At 38.4% G+C, this 16,920-nt stretch overlaps 1 long non-coding RNA gene across 1 annotated transcript in view; it reads right to left on the bottom strand.

Moving 5' to 3' along the window:
• Window positions 1–9,202: 9,202 nt before the first annotated feature.
• LOC148116705 (uncharacterized) overlaps window positions 9,203–16,920 on the bottom strand; it is a 35,300-nt gene continuing 27,582 nt past the window's right edge. The window contains exons 2-3 of the long non-coding RNA XR_015732321.1: window positions 10,941–11,109; window positions 9,203–9,579 (exon numbers count right to left, since the gene is read on the bottom strand). This is a non-coding gene — a long non-coding RNA (uncharacterized LOC148116705). The remainder of the gene's footprint in view (window positions 9,580–10,940; window positions 11,110–16,920) is intronic.

Raw genomic sequence — 16,920 nt, 5'->3', positions numbered from 1 at the left:
CACTGTGTAAAAATTAGTTAATTGAAGCTAATCTATTTGCTTACTAACCATTATTAATTAATTGGATGACCATTTAATTGATTATTTGATCTGTTACTTATTATAATTTCGTTTATTATATAGATTGTATATTACATAAAATTAATCTTATGGGATTATGGGATTGGGGCATGCAGAAGATCTGGTGGTTACCCTAACACGGCGGTTGGAATTAATAATCTAGATGAAAGACATTACAGAAGACATTATATGGAATATAAATATAAAGTCACTCGGGTGGTTTTTTATATACGAAAATATTTATTATTGATGGGGGCAGATGGTAATTGAAGATACCGAACATACTGTTGTAACTAGAATGTGATGTTACCCTAACATGGGTGATCGAATTAACAATCCAGTTGAAAGACATTATAGAAGATATCATATGGAATACAAGCTTAAAGTCATTTGAGGATTTTATTTACATATGGAAATATTTTTTTAGTGGTGTGGGCAGAAGAACAAAAATATTAAAAATATTATGTATGGTAGACCTGTAGGAAAATGGGTGGAGCTGGGTTAATTTACTGATTGTTTAGTTTAGGAAAAGGGATGTTATGTTATATTAATACACGTAAAAGACTTGAATTAAGAGATATATGTATGGGGAGGAGGAAATGGGTAGATTATGAGTTGAAATTGCCAAATTAGGATTTATTATATAATTTTACAGCTGTATTATTAATAGGAATTTATGCTCCTAACACTAGACAGGGAACTTTTTTTCGGAAAGTGCGTCGGAAAATTCTGGATCTGGAATACGAGCAAGTATGTCTTCTTGACGATTTTAATGCAGTGGCCAATAGGACACAGGATTATAGGACTGGGAAAAACAAAAAAGGGAAAAATGGAGAATTAGATAAGAGGATCTTACCAGTCATTTGCAATGAAATGAGAAATGAATTTGGACTGAAGGGTATTTGGCATGAACATAATTCGATGGCTGAGCAATATACTTATTATTCCCCCAGGCACAAATCATGGTCCAGGCTGGATATGATTTGGTTGTCACAAGAGCTTAGTACTCAAGTAATGGAGGTTAGGATCATGCCGAATGATTGGGCGGACCACAACCCAGTATTAGCTGTTTTAAAGAAGGAAAGGAAGACTAGGAAGAGATAGCCCTCCAAATAGTGTGTGATACCGCCAAAGCCTTCATAAAGGGATTAATTATTAAAGATATTGCTATCAAACGTAAGAGAAGAACAATACAGGAGTGAGATATTAAGTCAATTATCTAAGGTTGAGGAGCAATTACAGTGTAATTCATTGGCCACTGAAGCAAAAGAGCAGATAATTCTATTGAAACACCAACTTAACCTTTTGGATCTTGATGCAATGGAGGATAAGATAAAGGTGGCAAAACAGAAGCATTTTGAGTCAGCCAATAAATTAGGAGATGGTTAACATTTAGATTAAGAAAGGAGAAACAGAGCAGAAGAATTGAACAATTGGAAGATAAGGATGGGAATCTAATAAGAGATAAGGGAGAGAAAGAAAGAATTGCTGTAGTGAAAAAGTACTTAGAGAATTCGGATTTACCTAGGATATCTAACTTGACGAAACAGATTTTAGAAGCAGAAATAACTTTGACAGAGATTGAAAAAGCAGTAGGGAAACAGGAGAACTCTAAAATGCCAGGCACAGATGGACTCCCGGCTGAGATATACAAGGCATTGTTAGAAGTAATAGGGGAACATATGCAGGATTTATTTAATGAGGTGCTTGGAAAAGCTGAAATTCCCCATTCATGGAGGGAAGCTAATATTAGTTTAATATCTAAGGAAGATCCCCCTCCGAAAGATATAAAAAACTACGGGCCGATATCCCTCCTGAACTCAGATTATAAAATATTTACCGAAATCCTAGCAAACAGGTTAAAAGGTTTTTTAAATGAATTTATACACACTGATCAAAATGGGTTCTTACCGTTGAGACAACTACAAGATAATCTTAGAGTTATGTTAAATGTACTCGAATATTATGAAAACCATCCAGATAAACAGGTTGCTCTAGTTTTTATCGACGCCCAGAAAGCATTTGATAGGGTTAATTGGGAGTTCATATTATCACAATTAGAATATATGGGCTTTGGACCAAAATTCTTGAATGCAATCAAAGCTATTTACTCTAAACAGACCACTAGATTATTGATAAATGGTAATTTATCAGAAGAATTTCTTATTGGTAAAGGTACAAGACAGGGGTGTCCTCTCTCCCCCCTAATCTTTATATTATTGTTAGAGATTTTACTTCACAAAATAAGAAATGATGAAGGAATAAAAGGCCTTAAAATTAGAGATCAGACATACAAGATCCAGGCTTTTGCAGATGATATGGCCTTTATTTTGGAAGACCCTTTAAAATCAGGTATATCCTTACTGGAGAAAATTGAGGAGTTTGGGGCTGTAGCAGGGCTGTTAATTAATAAAAAGAAGTCTGTGGGAATCAGGTGGCCATAGTATATGTGTAGATCGGCCTAGCTGGTTGGACACATATACGGAGCTTGGTAAAAGCGGGTTCAGCTGGATGATCACTGAAGGGCCCTATTCGTTCTCTCTTTGTTCGTAATATTGTAGAACATAGGCTGTGTTTGCAAGGCAGAGACATCTCCTTGTAGAACATTCCTGAGGACTGAGGTAATCTCTGATAACGGGGAGATGGGCCTCTCGGCTGGCAGAGGAGAGCGAAGCCAAATATGATAACATAGCCAGAGTTAAGTTTTGTTTTTACCTTAGGTATCGCTTTCCTAGAATTCACGTGATTTACTGTAATATTGTAGAATGTGAAACCTATATGGAGAATATATGGATGCTTTCCTTTTTTCATGCATGTAATATGCATGAAAAATATAATATAATATAATATAAGGAGATGTGTAGCCATAATAACGCCTTTTGATGACGCTGTACTTTGATTACTAATAAAAGAGATTGCGGGGCTTTGTGCTTTGCTCTCTCATCCCGAGAAACACTTGCCCTGTGTCTTCTCTAATCTGGACTCCTCATGGGAAGCCCGCCAGGATGATCGCAACAGAAGACAAATATTCTAACTAAGAATATCTTGGAGAAAGGTAAGCAGGTTTTAGAGGAAGCAACAGGACTTAGAGTAGTTAGTAAAGTCAAATACCTGGGAATTTGGTTAACATGTAGATGCTCGAGCATCCAGGAGGATAATTATATTAAAATACTAACCCAGGTAAGGGAAGATCTTGATAAGTGGGGTAAAATTCAATTATCACTCTTGGGAAGGGTAGCAACAATAAAATCTTATGTTCTACTGAAATTAATTTTCTCTTTCAAACAGTTCCAGCGAATCTATCAAATAAATTTTTTACAGATCTAAACCAGGTAGTAACCAAATTTGTATGGCAAAGGAAAAAATCCCGTATTAAAAAGAAAATGATGCAGGAGACAAAAGAAAGAGGGGGTCTTGGTCTACCATGCTGGGAGAATTATTATTTAGCCACCTTATTAGTTTGGGTTAAAGAATGGATCATTTTAAGCAACAAGCGTCTTCTTAGGATAGAAGGCCACGATTTACAACAAAGTTGGCATGTAGCACTCTGGCGGGACAATGCCCCCCAAAGTAAATGGTTCATTCGGCACTATATAAGGAATATTTTAATTCGGAGTTGGGAGAAGCTTAGTAAAAAATATTATACCAAAGTACCTTGTTGGATATCGCCTCTAGAAGCTTTGACTTACCCTATACTATTTAATATTGTGAAAAAGGCAACATATAAAGATCTGTTGAACGTGCAAGGAGAATTAAAATCAAGACAGGAGTTAAATTCTCAGGGAATTCAACTAGACTGGTGGGCTTACCTGCAGGTCCAATCAAAATACAAAAGCGATCGAGATGGAAGGGGTATAAATGTCGACCTGCAGGAGCTAGATAAAATTTTGATAGGTCAGGAAAAGGGTACGATCTCTAAATGTTACAAATTGTTAATGAGGATAGAGATTGGCAAAGAAGTAGTAAAGGACACGATGATCGCCTGGGGGAAAAATTTTGGTTACCCAATTTACCTTGAAAAATGGCAAGAGATTTGGTGGGGAAACATGAAACTGGTAGTATCCACTACATACAAGGAAAATATTTATAAGATGCTATATAGATGGCATCTCCTGCCAGACAGATTGGCAAAAATGTTTGCTGGACAGTCTGCCAAATGTTGGAAATGTGGATTTGAACTTGGTACTTATTATCATCAATGGTGGACATGTCCAGAAGCAATTAAATTTTGAGGGAAAATTAAAAAGTGGCTAAAGGAAATTCTAAATTAGGAGTTTGAATTGCGACCAGAGACATGCTTGCTTGGCTCTAGGCCGGAAAACATTAAAAAAGATTCGTAGTATCTTGTGTTACATATCATTACCGCAGCGAGAATAACATTTGCGCAGTTCTGGAAAGATAAATATATCCTGCTGGATGAAGCAATAATAAAAAAGATACTGGACTGTGCAGAAGCAGATAGACTGATGAAAAAATTGAAAGACAGAGATCGAACCTCAACATGTCTTTCTTGGGAAAAATGGTATCTTTGGTTATCGAAAAGAAGACAGCAGTCTGATTAATATAAGCAGGCATTGTATATATTGAAAATACTGTATTGCATATGTAGAGTGAGGTTGGATAGATTTGATTAGTTTATAAGTACAAAATAGGTCGTCCTGTCTTCTCTGGACTGTATTATGAATTTATTATTGTATAGATTTAAGTTAAATATTGGTTTACCAATGTTTTGTTTATATTCTCTTATGTTTTTTTCTTTTTGTTTTTTCTTTTTGTTTTGTCTTGTTTTGTCTTGTTCTTTTTTCTGTTTTTTGTCTTCCTTTTAACTATAAATGCAAATAAAGATTATTTTTTTAAAAAAAAAGAAGAAGGAAGGACTCACTGCAAAAGAGCCTAATGTTGGGAAAGATTGAGGGCAAAAGAAGAAGGGGATGACAGAGAATGAGGTGGTGGATGGAGTCACTGAAGCAGTCGGTGTGAGCTTAAATGGACTCCAGAGGATGGTAGAGGACAGGAAGGCCTGGAGGAATGTTGTCCATGGGGTCGCGATGGGTTGGACACGACTTTGCAACTAACAACAGCAACACTATGGTTGTATGCATAACAAACATCAATATTACATTCTTGAATTTGGTGATTTAAGTCAATGATATTAAAAAAAATCAAGCCTAAAAAAATTCTGGTGCATGCTTGAACAAAATGCATATTTATTTTTAGTTGAATATTTTAAACACCAGAAGTCTATTAAATTCAATTCTTCCATATAAGTTTTAATTGTTTCCCTCAGTAATGATTGGGGTTTTTTTTGTGTATGTGCTAGTGGTCAAGCTGAGGATCTATATCTTATTATATTATATTATATTATATTATATTATATTATATTATATTATATTATATTATATTATATTATATTATATTATATTATATTATATTATATTATATTATATTATATTATATTATATTATAGACTGGAATAGAATAGAATAGAATAGAATAGAATAGAATAGAATAGAATAGAATTTTTTATTGGCCAAGTGTGATAGGACACACAGGGAATATGCTCTCAGTGTACATAAAAGAAAAGATACGTTCATCAAGAATCATAAGGTTCAACACGTAATGATAGTCATAGCATACAAGTAAGCAATCAGGAAACAATATCAATATAAATCATAAGGATACAAGCAACAAAATTACAGTCATATAGTTATAACTGAAAGGAGATGGGTGGTGGGAACGATGAGAAGATTAATAGTAGTGCAGACTTAGTAAATAGTTTGATAGTGTTGAGGGAATTATTTGTTTAGCAGTGTGATGGCGTTCGGGAAAAAACTGTCCTTGTGTCTTGTTGTTCTGGTGTGCAGAGCCCTATAGCGTCTTTTTGAGGGTAGAAGTTGAAACAATTTATGTCCAGGATGTGAGGGTCTGTAGAGATTTTCACAATCCTCTTTTTGACTCGTGCAGTACACAGATCCTCAATGGAAGGCAGGTTGGTAGCAATTGTTTTTTCTGCAGTTCTAATTATCCTCTGAAGTCTGTGTCTGTCTTGTTGGGTTGCAGAATCAAACCAGACAGTTATAGAGGTGCAGATGACAGACTCAATAATTCGTCTGTAGAACTGTATCAGCAGCTCCTTGGGCAGTTTGAGCTTTCTGAGTTGGTGCAGAAAGAACATTCTTTGTTGTGCTTTTTTGATGACATTTTTGATGTTAGCTGTCCATTTTAGATCTTGCAATATGGTAGAACCTAGAAATTTGAAGGTCCCTACTGTTGATACTGTGTTGTCTAGTATTGTGAGAGGTGGAAGTATGGAAGGGTTTCTCCTAAAGTCCACCACCATTTCTACGGTTTTGAGTGTGTTCAGTTCCAGATTTTCCGGTCGCACCACGAGGCTAGTTGTTCAACCTCCTGTCTGTATGCGGATTCATCATTGTCTCAAATGAGACCGATCACTGTTGTGTCATCTGCGAACTTCAGTAGTTTAACAGACAGCAGTTCAGTAGTTTATCACTTTATTGCTCCCTATGAATGCCTATGCAAATTTATCAGAACCATCTTACAATTATACTATGAAAAGTATGTCAATTTTTTGAAGGCTCCTGCTTCTCTTGCTGGTTTTATGATTACTAATGCAGGCCAACCTAAAAGGGTTACACTCAGGGGTGGGTTCTAAATTTTTTTACTACCGGCTCTGTGGGCGTGGCTTATTTTATGGGTGTGGTTTGATGGTCATGTGACAATTGTTTAGGATTTAGCAGAGGTACTGATCTACCAGGCTTTTAACTGCTTGCAGAGCTGTACTGGTCTACCCATTTGTTCTTGGAGCGTTCCGGTCTATCCATTTGTTTTTGGAGGCACCGGCCTACTCATTTGTTTTTGGAGGCACCGGTCTACCACCACACTGCCTTTTAACACTGATCAGCTGTAGGGCGGCCCCTGGAAGCCCCACAGCAAGAGTTTAAACAGTTTTTTTCCTTCTAGCTGATCAGCTGGGACTTGGGAGGCAGCGAATAGATTGGGGGTGGGGTCAAATAAAAGGTAAGAATAACGCGGGGGCAAGCGGGAGGGCCCAGCTCCTGAACAAAGAGAACCGGTTCAGTGACGTCATATAATCACTGCTACCGGCTCGGCCGAACCGGGCTGAACCGGGAGGAACCCACCACTGGTTACACTTAAGACAGGTTTTTAATACTCATAAGATCTCTTTAAGTCATCATTCAGATCTGAAAAGTGTTTTTTAATTGAATAACACACTTTAAACACATTCTATGAGAACAATGAGAGAACCTGATCCCTAAAGACAATGAAAAATGCATTGGACATATTATACCCAAGAGAACCACTTGGGTATAGTGGTTCACTGGAGATTGTGAGTTTTAGTCCCGCCCCAGGCACAAAGCCAGCTGGGTGACCTTGAGGTAGTCACTCTCTCTGTCTCAGTGACTAGAGAATGACTGGCCCAAAATGTCACCCAACTGGCTCTCATGCCTAAGACAGGACTAGAACTCACAATCTCTCATTTTCTAGCCGGGTGCCTTTAAGCACAAGAGTAAGATAGTTGAGCACAGATCCCTTAAACACAGTTTGTTGAATAAGCCACAAGCTAACTTTACTTACTGCACTAAACCATCAAACAGTTCATAATCCACAATGTCTAATTTTACACAAAATTACTTAACCCTACTTTATTTAATTTGGAGTGTGAATGCAGGCAGAGTTGTCTTTCTACTAATATTAAAATTACTACTGGTATAGCTAAAGTTACAACAAAAAATAATTATATTAGGGGGATTGAAGAACTGCATTTCATATATTGATATTTAAGGAATACATATTTCTTTGTATTGAACTAATTTTAAGACAATACAGATCAGCAAAAGAAATATTTCTATAAGATTTAATTCTCAATGTAGATATAGTCTCTCTCTATATTACCTACATTGGCAAGACCATTCAAAATGTTGTCAAGTACTAGTTAAGCATATAAATAAATAAGTGGTGCAGAACACAAAGTAATACATAATGTTCTACCAAAGTAAATCTATTCATTTGATCTCATCTTATGATCCAGTCAATTAATCTTTACATTCAAATAACACAAACTTGCCTTGAGCACAAGTCCATAATTTCAATGTCATTTCCTTCTTCGTCACTTAAAATGTTAGAAGGTCTATAAAACATAAGCAGTAATACTGACTCTTGAACACATTGGTCTCTCTGAAATTTGTTATTCTCTTTGATAAACAAATTATTATATAGGCAGCTGCATTTAATTCTCCCATGTGGCATCACGAAGTAAAGAGAAATGAATAAAACAAAGGAATGAAGCCACACGGACACAGACCACAGAGAGCACACAGTATGTACAAATAAGATAGTTTGGCTGGTATAATTTCTACCTTTTCTGAAAGAAACCTGGTATAGTTATAGGAGCAACGAACCAAGAATTGCAATTATTACACTTTGGTATTTATAGAATGTGGGTAGTACCTTGATATCCATTAAGAATCACCTCTAGAACAGACAGCACAAAATCCACAATGTTTATGGGGCTAATTTACATAATTATTAGCTAATCATCTCCAGCCAGTATGAACCTAAATCAGACAATTTGTCACAAGAGCATTAAATAATTCTGCCGTCATAAACTGAAGCCAGAAAGCAGTCTCCCAAATGAAGCCAAATTCAGCATCTAGACACACGTATAATGTTGCCAAAGGTCAAACATCAGCATTATGGCTGCCCTATCATAAAAAAGCTGGCCAATTTTTTTTGCACAAAATGTAATAATGGAGACCAGTCCTTGCTTTTTTTTTTTTTTTGCCCTGTTGCATGCAATCTTTGTAAAATACATCACCAATAATTCCATATTTCCTTTATATTTACATTATATTTTGTGCTTTTTCCTCTGGGAGAGTTAGACAGTCTAAAGAGTGTTCTTCCTTGTGAAAAAGCTTAATAGATTAAAACTTTTAACAATAATTATGTGTATTGTATATGCAATTTTCTTAAAACATAGGTATCAGATGTTTTCATCTTTTTAAGAACTTAGTTACATCATTTTCACAGAAACTAACACAATACTACTCCCTGCTCCATTTAGGGTACTCCAAGCAATTGTTTTCATAACCGGATTCTCAACCATGATGCAAACTGCTTTAATTTTTGGATAAATTTATAATTGCTTATGTGTTCTTTGAGCTTTTCAATAAATGTCTATTCTTTCCAGATTCCTTTCTTTTTTTCCACAGCTTTCATTTCTGCATGAAGTAGCCTCTTCCAGTATCTGGGATTCATGAGCCAACCCTTCAATATGGACTGTCTTGCTAAACCCCTGTTGCAAGATCTCTTCATTTAGACAAATACTGGAAAATCTCCTCTTATTTACTATTACGAAGCAATCAAGTGCTGATTCTTCTCTGCCCAAAAGCTGGAACCAAATCATTTGTGAAGGTTTCATTTCTTCTTTTAACTAGATTACCCCATCAGACGTTAACTCCACACCAGCAAGCATCTTTTCTGCAGAGAGGAAATGATTGGAAGGGTAATAGGTACATGTTCAATTTCTAATCCTTGCTCGGTTATTTGTCGTAATTGTCCATGTATCTTAACATTTTTCTCTATAAATTGGGGGCATATTTCCAAAGCATTTGTGAATTTGGCTGTCAATTTGATACTCTTTGCAAGTACAATCACTCCAACTATTGCCAATCTGGTACTTATGTTCCAGATGAGGGTGAGATGTGCGTCTGCCCACTCGGAAAGACGCATGACATAATCCGCTACCCGGCCATGGTCGCCTACCAGCCGTCGCAGCCCGTCGCTTCCTCACACTCTAACATAAAAGGGTTATGACCAGCAAAATAGTTTATGAAGGTTGGGGTTGCTGTATTCATTTATTTATGTTTTTAATATATGTATATATTTATCTTTTATTATTGTAAACTGACCAGAGTTACCTGGTGGTAAGATGGGCAGCTAATAAATGTTATAAAGAAATAAACAAACAAATAAACAAAGCAGGTATATTACTAAATTCATTCTTGTCAGACCTAAAGTTTAAACAAGAAGATCACCAATCTCAAGAATAGGCACTCTCATATGAAGAACGTTGATCCAGGATCCAATATAATTAAACATAATTAAAAATATGAGAAAAATTGTTTTTAAATGACTATAAAGTGTTATCATCCCAAGAATACAGAATAATGTTAAAAATATATTCAGAATAAGAATGTAATTTGTTTATTTTTCCTCAGATAAGCTTCTAGCTTAAAAAGACTATCTGAGATTAAAAGATCAAGAACAGTTTCAACAGCAATTTAATCCTTTTTCTCCTGGGATTCTAAAGGCTGTAGAATATCCAAATAAAATGAAAGGCAAAAGTAAACAGTGAAGGAAAGAAGGATGTGTTGCACTGAATGAAAAAATACTACCAGGCAAATTCAGCCAATGTGGTTAATTTATGATTCAGTCTGTTGTGCAAAGTGCTGGGTTAATTGGCTAAAGCATTAAGAAGTGTTTAATGTGAACACAACCACAGTGAGTTTTGGCAATCCTGTGTGGATTAAACAGGATTAACCCTGTTTAACCACTCAAAGCAGGATATTTTTTTACCTTCTAATTCAGTGTTTTGTCTCTCAACATATCCTCGTTAAAATACAGTCTTCTTTTTGAATTTCCTTTCCTAACTGAGCAAAACAAAATAATGATTTCTAGGTTGCCATAACTTTTATGTCCAGCATTACAGAATAGCGTAAAGTGTTTAAGAAATATAGACAATTTTTATAGAATCTCAGCTAGATTTTCAGGTTTTATTTACTGATTTATTAAATTTATATAGCCACCCATCGTATACTTCAGGGGTGGGTTCTACTTACCTTTACTACTGGTTTGCATCACGCCCGCACGATGCTTCTGCGCTATGCTTCTGCGCAGATCACCTATGATGATGACGGGGTCAGTGGGCGGAGCCTCCTGCCAGTTTTACTGCCGGTTCTTGCGAACAGGTCCGAACCGGGGGCAACCTACCACTGGTATACTTGTGATCTGGGTGCCAGACACAATTAAAAGCCAACAATTAACAAATTAAAACAATTAAAATTAAATTAAAATGGTTAAAAAAACCTATAATAACAAAAAGATGTGGAGAGTACATTCTAACTTTATATGTAGGCAACCATTTAAAGGACTCCATGATTCCATGGGAACCCCAGGCCTGATGGCAGAACTACGTTTTAAGGGCCTTCCAGGATGGCAAGAGGCAAATTTCACCTCAGGAGGAATGATGTTCTTGACGGCAGGTGACATAGCAGAAAGGCTCTTGCCTGGATCCACCAAATGAAGCTTTTTGGTCAACAGGATCCACAAACATTCCTCCTGCCTCCTTAGATTAATTTTAAGCGCGCTTTTAGGAATGGTTTGGGCTAAGACTAAACGGTACTCGGATGCTCCCCAATTATGTAATGCTTCAACCAAGTACCATCAAATATTCACTAAATTCAGTGAGGGCATCACTGCTGTATGGGATATGGGATTGTCTCACCTTATTTTTGCATATTTTAATTTGCATTCCTGTTTGACATCTTCATCTCACTAGCTTTGGGATAGCCAAAATTGCAACCTTAAAAGCAGATGAAGCCTGAGGAATTGGAGACTGAGGATTCTTTGGGACTGGGGATTATTTGGAGACTTTTTCAGATTGGATGGACTTAATGTGTTTTGTTTGACAGCTCTTCACTTGTTGACAATTTGTATGAAATCGTACAGAGATGTCAAAAATATATTTAAACATTTTTTTCATAAATATTATCAAGTCATTATCAAGCCTTTTATTACTATCTATTCCACTTTGAAATGGATCCATCTAAGTTTAAGGTGGCTACTTTCTTGATTTGTACATTGACATCTAGAGAGCAACTACAGTACCTATTGTATACTCAGAGGACTCAAAGTAAAGGTCATCTTCTGCAGGAGAAAAGGCTTTTCTATTCAACAAAGTTTTGTTTTGTTTTTGACATTTTACTGAAGCCAACTCCATAAATGTTCTGCCACTTGCAAAATAACTCATATAACTAATAACAGAAACTACAAGTGATATCTTGCGCCAACAGTTCTGTACCAATGGAACAGAACACACAGGTGTTTGCTTCCAATCATGAGTTCTGAAGCCAGGTCAATATTAAGAAATGACAATACTTGGAATCTTGCAATAATAAGGATGTTTTCCTAGAGAAAAGATTGACATGTTTATTTTTTTTTCAGAGATGTCACATCTAGTGGCATTTTTAGCTCTGGCTATTAGCCTATATCAATGTGTTAACAATGAAGTATGAGCTTTGTGATTGAAATCTGGAAACAGTTTGAAAAGAAGCATCCAGTAGACTCGGATTCCTTTATGGTAATCTCAAAGAATTGTTCTAACAGAATGGTTAAGGAATGATATAGGGACACATTCTGTCATTCACACACTCTACTAAAGTCATTTGCAACCTGAAGTCCCCGGATAACATTTTTGTGGTTTTCAGAACTCCCTCCAAATTATGACAATTTGAATTGCCATTTGTCAATGGCTATTTTGAATGAAGAAATATAAAAAAATTGCTGTAGAATGTTTAATATAAACTCCATAAGTGAACCCACTTCCCAAACAAATAGTAAAGCCTCAAAATGTCTTACTTTAAACTCAATAAAAATTGAACTTGTTGAACCAGGACACATAATTTGATTCAGTCCTGTCCAAAGTCCAGCCTGAATCTTGTTGAACCTACCCATCTCTTATTAGTTAGGCACTCTGAAATCAAGAAATATGGAAGAGCAATGAAGCAGAAGCAGCACAGAAACACAAAGCATTCAGTTTAGAGCAATATAACAGACACAAAGAGGTGCTTTAGAATAGACCATCACCTATCATCACCATCCCAACCTCTCTCCTCCCACTGAACTTGACTTCTTCTATCCAAGCAAGCAAGCAGTGGCAGTCTGGAACTGGACCCTTGATTCACAAGCTTTTACAAATTATTTCTTTACCTCCAATAACTACCCAATTTACTCTCTAAATTAAGAACCACGCTCTTAGTCACTTCCCCTAAATATTGCCATCTGGTGGGAGTTAGGAAGCATGCCTTTTCTGTGGCAGCCCCTGATCTACGGAACACCCTACACCCTGAAGTTCAGCAGGCCTTCACCTTTTAGACTTCTGTAAGGGTTTTGAATACCTGGTTTTTCCCTCAAGTTCTTGGAGAAAACTAGTACTTTAGAACTTTGATTTGGCACCAGAATTTTTTTCAAAAATTTTAATAGGCTTGGTTTTATAGTTTCAATGTAATTTTTTGTGTTTTGGGTCTTTGATTGGAAGCTGCCAAAAACTGGTTGAAAGATTGGTGGCCATATAATTGTTATAAACCAACCAACCAACCAACCAACCAGCCACTGGTCTAGATTCTCCAATTATCTTCTTCTTTGTAGTCACAGTCTGCCCTGACCTCTAAATGCAATTCAAGCTAAGTCCATTGGTATAATAGGCCAGGTGCATGTTACAGACCAAAAGCTACTTTTTAACCTACTTTCCAAAATATGGCTACCCAATCTATCCCATTGCCCCAAGTATTGGAACCATCACAGCTGGAATATCAGCTTTTATGGATTTGGTGCTTAGACTTTATGCCACTTGGAACTTGTAATGTATCACACATGCAATCTGCAGCTGCAGAAACACTGAGTCTTCCTCTACCTTCCTTCTCCCACTTCATCCCAATTTATATCCTACATCAGTTTAGCCATACGATACATCAAGTGCACACCATGCTACTGATTTTCAAGCTTCTGAGTTTTGACTATTGTAGAGTAACATGAGTATCTTATAGCAATGTCAGTCATTGAATGTAGTGATCATACAATTGATTTAATTTTATGCAAATAAATGCAGTTCAGGTAAATAATGTTTTTATTTACAATGTCTCCATCCAGACTGTCTAGCGAGATTTTCATAGGGAGGCTCATTCCTTACTTCTCTCCTCTATCCCAATCTTCCCCAGCCTGGCCTTTCCAGATACGAGCTGGGGTTTCTGTTCCCACTATAACACATGTTCTACACAGTAGCTCCTCCTTTATGGCAGCCCTACAATTCAGTTAGATGTAGGGAACTATTAATTTTCTCTATGCTACTTCCAGAATCCTTTACCAGACATGAAGGTAGACATTGTGGAGAAGTGAAATTTAACAACATCTGAAAGTCTCCAGATTCTTTACCCTGTTTGCATCACTGGAGCAAGTATGTGGGTACCAGCAGTGGTGGGTTGCTCCTGGTTCACACCGGTTCTCAAGAACCGGTAGTAAAAAATTTTTAATAGTTCGGAGAACCGGTAATAAGATTGGCTGGCCACGCCCCCGAACCAGTTCCCGGCCCGGTCGCCGTTCGCTTATGCTGCCCACTCCCAAACTATTGCTGCCTCCTGAGTCCCAGCTGATGGCTAGAAGGAAAAAAAACTGTTTAAACTCTTGCCACGGGGCTTCAAAGCGCTGCCCTACAGCTGATCAGTGTTAAAAGAAAACAAATGAGTAGACCAGTGCCTGCAAAAATAGAAAAAACAGCACCTTTCAGCTTAGGTTAATTAGCACAAGTTGATTAGATCGGCCTCCCGACTCTCAGCTGATTTGCTCTCAGCTGTTTTGCGTAGGGGTCTGCAAAGAGTGCTGGAGCAGATTTTTTTCCCCTAGCTATGCTGAAAAAGTGAAACTGAAAGTAAAGCAGGGTCTTTGCTGCAAGGTGACAAAATGAGGCAGAGAGAGATTTCTTTTTCTTTTTCCTCACCAAAAAAGGTAGGTGCAAAACTGCAAACAATGGGAAATTTAGGGCAAAAGAGGAGGTTCAAGATTTTGAAACACAAAAGAAAAAAAGCTCTATTTAACTAGGGAATTGTAATAATTGAGATACTATTAATTGTATATTGTGTTGAAAGCAGAAATGGTTAAGTTGTGGTTTGGAGGAATATATGGGGGAAATTATTTGGTTTATTATTATTGGTAAATATAATTGTAGGAGGTTAGCACTCACCCATTTCCTGGAAGAGTGAAATATTTTAGGAAATATGAAAAAGGCAGAATATTATATTTCCCTGGATGAGAAATGGATAAGCATGTTTTGAAGCAGCTCCCATCTTCCTGCCCCCACCCTTTGTCAATGGGCCATTAAGGCCTGGGCCAGTCTATTCTACATAACAAAGATCTACCTCCTTCAGGCAGAGCCATAGTAGGAATTGCCAAAGATCCAACAAGGATGGGATTAGCCCTCTACACAATAGCAGCAGAAACTCACCACATGTGACCTGGGAAGCATGTGACCTGGAAAGCACATGTGACCATCAGCCAGCAAGGCTAGCTAAGACCCCCACCCCCTGGGAGTCTGACAACCAATCAGGATACTCTTTCGGGGCCCCAAGAAATGCAAAGCCAGAAAGAGCATAAAAACCCGTGGACTCACTGTATTCCTCCCTTTTTTCTTTTCTGTTCAGGAACTCAAGCTATGTGATCCTGTCCACCATTAAACCATCTTTCCAAGCAGTCTCCATGTTTCCAGTGTCTTTTTCCCCACTTGGAGCAGAACCCAGAAGGAGATTTCTTCCAACATAATTAATTGATTTGTAAGAAATTGGATTGCATGGAAATAATTGGAATATTCATGTTCATATTGATTAATATACAAAAAAGATAGTTATATAACTAATTGATTTGAAAGAGGCGGTGGTGAGGCCCCTCCTCAAGAAGCCTTCCCTAGACCCGGCTGAATTAGCTAACTATCGTCCAGTCTCCAACCTTCGTTTTGTGGCGAAGGTTGTTGAGAGCGTGGTGGCACGACAACTTTCCCGACACCTGGATGAAGCTATCTATCTAGACCCGTACCAGTCGGGCTTCAGGCGGGGGTACAGCACAGAAACGGCATTGGTCGCGTTGGTGGATGATCTCTGGAGGGCTCGGGACAGGGGTTGCTCCTCTGTCCTAGTCCTATTAGATCTCTCAGCGGCTTTTGATACCATCGACCATGGTATCATGCTGCAGCGGTTGAGGGGGTTAGGAATAGGGGGCACCGTTTTGCGGTGGTTCTCCTCCTTCCTCTCCGACCGCTCGCAGTTTGTGTTGGCAGGGGGACAGAGGTCGACCTCGAGGCGTCTCACATGGGGGGTGCCGCAAGGGTCAGTCCTCTCGCCCCTCCTGTTCAATATTTATGTGAAGCCGCTGGGTGAGATCATCCGTGGTTTTGGGGTGAAGTGTCATCTGTACGCTGATGATACTCAGCTGTACATCTCCACCCCAGACCACCCCAACGATGCCCTTGATGTGATGTCTCGCTGCCTGGAGGCCGTGCGGGTCTGGATGGGGAAGAACTTGCTCAGACTCAACCCCTCCAAGACCGAGTGGCTGTGGCTTCCGGCGCCCCGATATAGTCAGCAGGTGCCATCGCTAACTATTGGGGGTGAATCTCTGCCCCTCACAGAGAGGGCTCGCAATCTAGGTGTCCTTCTGGATGCACGGCTGTCTTTAGAAGAGCATATGACGGCCGTGGCCAGGGGGGCCTTTTATCAGGTTCGCCTGATTCACCAGTTGCAGCCCTTTCTGGATCGGGACGCCCTACGCACGGTCACTCATGCCCTTGTTACTTCCCGGTTGGACTATTGTAATGCTCTCTACATGGGGCTCCCCTTGAAGAGCACTCGGAGGCTCCAACTGGTCCAGAGTGCGGCCGCGCGGGTGGTTATGGGCGCAACTCGTTGTGCCCATGTGACACCCCTCCTGCGCGAGCTGCACTGGCTCCCAGTGGTCTTCCGGGTGCGATTCAAGGTGTTAGTTACCACCTTTAAAGCA

This window comes from Pantherophis guttatus, chromosome 1 (assembly GCF_059756535.1).
Source record: "Pantherophis guttatus breed Tessera chromosome 1, ASM5975653v1, whole genome shotgun sequence".
Classification (NCBI taxonomy): domain Eukaryota; kingdom Metazoa; phylum Chordata; class Lepidosauria; order Squamata; family Colubridae; genus Pantherophis; species Pantherophis guttatus.
This window is presented reverse-complemented; position numbering and strand designations above follow the sequence as displayed.